This window comes from Primulina eburnea, chromosome 6, assembly GCF_022965805.1.
Source record: "Primulina eburnea isolate SZY01 chromosome 6, ASM2296580v1, whole genome shotgun sequence".
Classification (NCBI taxonomy): Eukaryota; Viridiplantae; Streptophyta; class Magnoliopsida; order Lamiales; family Gesneriaceae; genus Primulina; species Primulina eburnea.
The window spans coordinates 19428172-19434714 of NC_133106.1; positions in this window are offsets into that span (position 1 = coordinate 19428172).

Genomic DNA, 6543 nt, shown 5'->3' on the forward strand with positions numbered 1-6543 from the left:
ACAGGCCAAATATGCCAATGTGCGACGCAGACCGTTGGTATTTGACGTAGGAGACCGAGTATTTTTGAAGATCTCACCTTTCAGAGGAGTTGTCAGATTTGGCAAAAAAGGGAAACTGTCTCCACGATACATCGGGCCTTATGAGATTCTCGAGAAGATAGGAGATCGTGCCTATCGACTCGCTTTACCGCCTTCATTATCTGGGATACATGATGTCTTTCATGTATCGTTATTAAGGAAATACCTTCCTGATGCTTCACATGCTATTCAGCCAGACGAGGTCGAATTGGATGAGACGTTGAGATATATTGAAAAACCGATTCAGATTATTGATCGTAAAGAAAACAGCTCAGAACGAAGACCATTCCACTTGTGATAGTTCAATGGACTCGTCATGGCACTGAAGAAGCAACCTGGGAAACTGAATCAGATATGAGACAAGATTTCTCGGAGTTGTTTCGATAATGTAAATTTCTTATACAGTTTTGTATATACTCCTTATTGATACGAATCAAATGCCTATGATTTCGAGGACGAAATCGTATCTTAGGGGGGGAGAAATGTAATGCCCGATAATTAATCACTGTCAATCAAAGATTATTGACTTATAATTAACGGGATTATGAAAGGGCCCACTGAGACACGATTTAATATAATGTGCGGCCATTTATCCTGAATTTTTGAATGTGTTGCCGAAGCAACACCGCACCCGCGCTCATGATTAGACCACACCCGCGGTGGTGCTACTGGAATTTTGGGAATTGATACAGTAGGGTGACCGCACCCGCGGTGAGAAACAAGACCGCACCCGCGGTGCAGGACCGCACCCGCGGTGCAAACAAGACCGCACCGGCGGTCGTCGCATTCCTGAAAATGAAAGTGCTGCCGAAGCATGAGAGCACCCGCGGTCTTGAAGCTACCGCACCCGCGGTGCTACGTGTTTTGCGAAAAATAAGGACACCTCATAACATGCATGCACCGATATATATAGAATAAAATCCCTTCGAAATCATTCAGCAAAAACGAGAAAGGGTCTGAGAGAATTTGCTGAAAATCCTTACGCCTTTTGCGAGAAATCCGTCCGTCTGATTTTGAATCCGACTTCGGTACTGAGTTCCTATCGACGTAGGCTACAACTGGACGTAAGTTTTACTACGTTTTGACATGTATTGAAATTATGATATTGTCAGAATTGAATGGAATTCATATATGATGTTCTTGACATGTTAGACAGCGTAGAATCGAAGTCAGATTAAGAAACGGACTGAATATGGAATTGTTATGAATTTCAGAATGAAATTGACTAGAATTGATGTCAGATTTGTACGGTGGTTGATTGTAAATGTTTGGAATTGATATATACTGATATAGTATTATCAGTATTGCAAGATTGTACTGTTATACTGTCAGAATTTGATAAAAACAGAGATGTTGTGATTTGATTAGAATATTGATACAGAATATTGATATTGTCATTGCCAGATTGAACAGTGACAGACTTTGACTCAGGACTTCGATTGTATCAGAACGACAGCAAGAAAGGTATAAATAAATGTTGATTCGGGATTGCACAACTCGAGTTAGGTTGACTTGAGTTTCCCTAAATCACATACTTTATTTTATTGCATTGATATTTGCAGATTATCGGATTGATATGTTAATCTATTGAATTAGAGCAGAGTCAGAGTCCGAGTCTAGGGCAGATCAGCCTAGCTAGGGCAGAACCGCCGAGTCTTTCTCAGAACCGATAAGACTCTAGACTTACGGTGTATCGATGAGCTTTAGATGTAGATCGACGTCTATCGTAGACACTCGATACAGCATACCAAAGTCTAAATTAGATTGGGATCCCTAGATTTGAGATAAGATAAGATTAGATCACGAGTCATTGATTCATGTAGTCAGACTAGATACATGTTTTGATGTTTGTTTATGCTTTTATATATGTTTTATATGATTGCATTTAATACATTGTTTATACTGGGATATTTATATCTCACCGGAGTTATCCGGCTGTTGTCTTGTCTGTATGTGTGCATGACAACAGGTGAGACAGGTACAGGGTCACAGAGGTGAAGAAAGATCGAGTTAGAGTGGAGACTACGGACTTTGACTAGAGATAGGGTTTAAACACTTGATAGTAGTTGTTGAACCTGAGTATGTATGATTGTATATTTTATCAGAGTTATACTTTTATACTGATATGTATAGGAGTTTGATTCCATTACCTTCCGCATTTAAAAAAAAAAAAAATTAAACCCTGTTTACTATAATTGATTAATTAGTCCCAATCATGATTAAAAAGATGATTAGCGTCCGGGTCCCCACACTACCTATCTTTCCTGTGAACACTCTTGGAAAATGTGATTATGTTACTAAATAATTATTATATAAAGTATTAAAGTAAAGCCAAAATTTTGTCTCGTGAACCATATAATTTTAAATAATTGAGGAATAGCCACATCATCCTTAATTATGAAAAATTATGCATTAAGTATATTTAGATCACATAATGAACATCAATTGTAATTAATTATATAAACATAATAATTTTTACCCAACATGGATTTTTATTATATTTATAAAACTAATTAGGTTAAAATATCAAATTATATTTTTCTTAATTTACCCACAGGAGTTAAGGAAAATACATTGATAGTTTTATCATAAAGTTACAGAAAAATCTTATTAAATTAAAATTTTAGCCCACAAGAAAATTTTATGTCACTAGATTTTTAAAACATGAATTACATTGGTAAAACATAATATTGTCTCAAAATTTTAAGCATATGATATTTTGTGCAGTTATGCAACCCGCGAATTTTTCTGATATGAAATGTGACATTCCCGAACTAAAGGGCGATAACTATAAAATATGTAAAGAAAAAATTCTTCTTCAATTAGGGTTGATGGATATTGATTGTGCTATATGGAAATACGAACCATCTGCTATCACTGAAAACAGCATTCCGGATGATGTTGATCTTTAAGAAAAATGGGAGCGATCTAATCGACTCTGCGTAAGGTTCATAAAGACCAAAATCTCTGCTGGTATGCGGGGTTCTGTCGATCAGCATGATAATGTCAAAGAATTACTGAAGGCTATTGATGAACAATTTCAATCCTCAGATAAGGCACTTGCTAGCACCCTAATTATGGAATTCTGTTCATTAAGGCTCACCAGTGTGAGAGGTGTGCAAGAGCACATCATGAAGATGCGGGACATAGCGGCTCGGCTTAAGACACTTGAAGTGGAAATGTCTGAGACTTTTCTTGTGCACTACATTTTATGCACTCTTCTACGGCAATATGGACCCTTCAAAATTTCTTACAACACACATAAGGATAAATGAACAATAAATGAATTAATTACCATGTGTGTTCAAGAGGAAGGAAGGCTGTTGGTGGAAACAAGTGATCATATCTTTATGACAACACAAGGAAAATTTAAGAAACAAGCCAAAGTCGGAAAAAGGAAAGGAATAATTCCACCCCAACCTGACATCAAGAAAGAATCTAAGTGTTTCTTCAGTAAAAAGACGGGACACATGAAGAAAGATTGCATTAAATTTAACAATTGGCTTGAAAAGAAAGGTATTCCTGCTTCATTTGTCTGTTATGAATCTAATATGGTTGATATGATTTATAACACATGGTGGATTGATTTTGGTTCTACAATCCATGTTACAAATACCTGGCAGAGTATGCAAAATCTAAGGAAGCTGTTGGAATATTTCATGTTCGCAATCTTGATTTTGATGTTAACAAAACTTGTTATTGTGTTTCTAACATATTTACTCAAGTGTGAAGTTGCAAACACAAGAAGCAAGCTGAAACTGAATTCTGCACAAACTGAATTTCTGGCGAGCTTCGGTATTTTGATGATATCTCCCAGCTAGATGATTCAAATGAGATTCCGCCAATTGGACTGCTCAAAAAACTCAATTTGGAACACGTCGTATTTCACGTCAGTTGGGCAAAATCGGAAGTTATCATTGTCTAACTGATCGCTCAATTACCGAACTGATCACACGAAAACAGCAATCAGTTGGGTTTAAGCAGTTGCGGTATTTTGGTCATATCTCTCAGCTCGGTTGTCGAAATGAAGCAATTAAGTATGCGTCGGAAACATAAGACAAAGATCTACAAATCATTCTTAGAAGTCAAAGTCTGAATCGAAGCTTACGATGCTGATAAATGACGATGAAGCTACTGGTTCTGCACAAACTGAAATCAGCTAGGCTGATTTCAGCACATCAGCTGAAATTAAACCAACTGAACCAGCTGCTGACCAGCTGACCAACCAACTGAACTGAACCAGCAGTTGACCAACTGAATTGAACTGAACCAGCTGCTGATCAGTTGAACTGAACGGTCAGTTGAGTTGCCAGAGTTGACCAGTCGGGAAAATGCCCAGCAAGACGAATTTGACCGTTGCAATTCCAGAAACAGTACAGAAACTTTCCAACGGTCATATTCTTGTGTCTAAAGTATATATTCACTGTTGGAGCCTATAAATACAACATTTTGAAGATCAAACAACAGCTTTTGAAGTGGATTCAAAGCATGGGCAGTTAGCATGAAGAAATCAGCTAGTTGAGAGCACAAGCCCTTGTGTGAGGATATATTTGAGATGTACACTGTAACTGATATATTCCTCACACACGATCACTCACACATATACAGAGAGTTGAAGTTCAAAGATTAGTTGAGTGAGTCTTGCACAAAGACAATAAACTTGTGTATATAGTCTTTGCATATGAGACATTAAACAATATGCTGATTGTGAGGTGATGCCTACAATCTTGAGTGCTAGGAGTTCTAGTTGGGTGCTGCCCTTCCGGAATGTGTTTGTACAAGTAGTTGTATAAATCAAAGTCTTCTAGTGGATCCTTCCCAAAAGGAAGAAGGGGTGATGTAGGAGTGTTGAAATCTCTGAACATCCATAAACAAATTCGTGTCTATTTGTTTATTGTATTTACTTATCATTTTCGTAGTTTTTAAAGATGCATTGTTGAAGCATTTTATGTGTTCTTCAAATACCAAAGTATTGTATACCAAGTGTTTGATAAAATGGTTCAACTAAAATATTTTTACTCATTCAACTTGCATATATTTTAAATGATTTACAAAATATTTATTCGGTTTCTACGAAGGATTATTTCGAGTGTTTTCCGCTTGATTTCATATTAAACTTGATTTAATTCATTTGTGTTCAATATTTCAAGAACTGGGCTATTGTAGCTCATCGATTTACTCCCCTAACCGATCCTAACAAGTGGTATAAGAGCAGGTTGTTCTTGAAAGAACATTGAAACTGATTTTGATGTTTAAAATTCGAAATTTCAGATTTTTAATACATATATATGCAAAACTGAATTTTCGTGCAGCTTGTAGCGACCATGGGAAAAATGACATATCTCCTTGCTCGAGTGTCCAAATGACAAACCTTTTTTTGCGTTTCAAACTAGACTCATAGAGGTTTACAGCGGTATAAAACTTTCAGCCTAATTATGCACGAGAAAATACAGTTTATTCGTGGAAGACAAAGCATATGTGCTGCAGCAGAAAATGAGCCATGGAGAAAATTGGTTAGTTATCCCTCTTCTTTTACATTTTTCAAAATTTCAAAAATATAGGGAGAGAGCTCATTAAAATTTTAATGGAGTTATTATTTTTAAATATTGAGGGGGAGAAAATTTTGTTTAAAATGTTTTGAAAATATGACTTTTTGATTCACACAAAAAAAGGGAGAAATATGTTAGTTGAGTTGATTGTTTATCCAAGTTTTGTGATCACAAAAAAGGGGGAGATTGTTGGAACATTTCATGTTCTCAATATTGATTTTGATGTTAACAAAATTGTTATTGTGTTTCTAACATATTTACTCAAGTGTGAAGTTGCAAACACAAGAAGCAAGCTGAAACTGAATTCTGCACAAACTGCATTTCTGGCGAGCTTCGGTGTTTTGATGATATCTCCCAGCTCGATGATTCAAATGACATTCCGCCAATTGGACTGATCCAAAAACTCAATTTGGAACAAGTCGTATTTCACGTCAGTTGGGCAAATTCGGAAGTTATCATTGTCTAACCAATTACTGAACTGATCACACGAAAACAGCAATCAGTTGGGTTTAAGAAGTTGCGGTATTTTGGTCATATCTCTCAGCTCGGTTGTCGAAATGAAGCAATTAAGTATGCGTTGGAAACATAAGACAAAGATCTACAAATCATTCTTAGAAGTCAAAGTCTGAATCGAAGCTTACGATGCTGATAAATGACGATGAAGCTACTGGTTCTGCACAAACTGAAATCAGCTAGGCTGATTTCAGCACATCAGCTGAAACTGAACCAACTGAACCAGCTGCTGACCAGCTGACCAACCAACTGAACTGAACCAGCAGTTGACCAACTGAACTGAACTGAACCACCTGCTGATCAGTTGAACTGAACGGTCAGTTGAGTTGACCAGTCGGGAAAATGCCCAGCAAGACGAATTTGACCGTTGCAATTCCAGAAACAATACAGAAACTTTCCAACG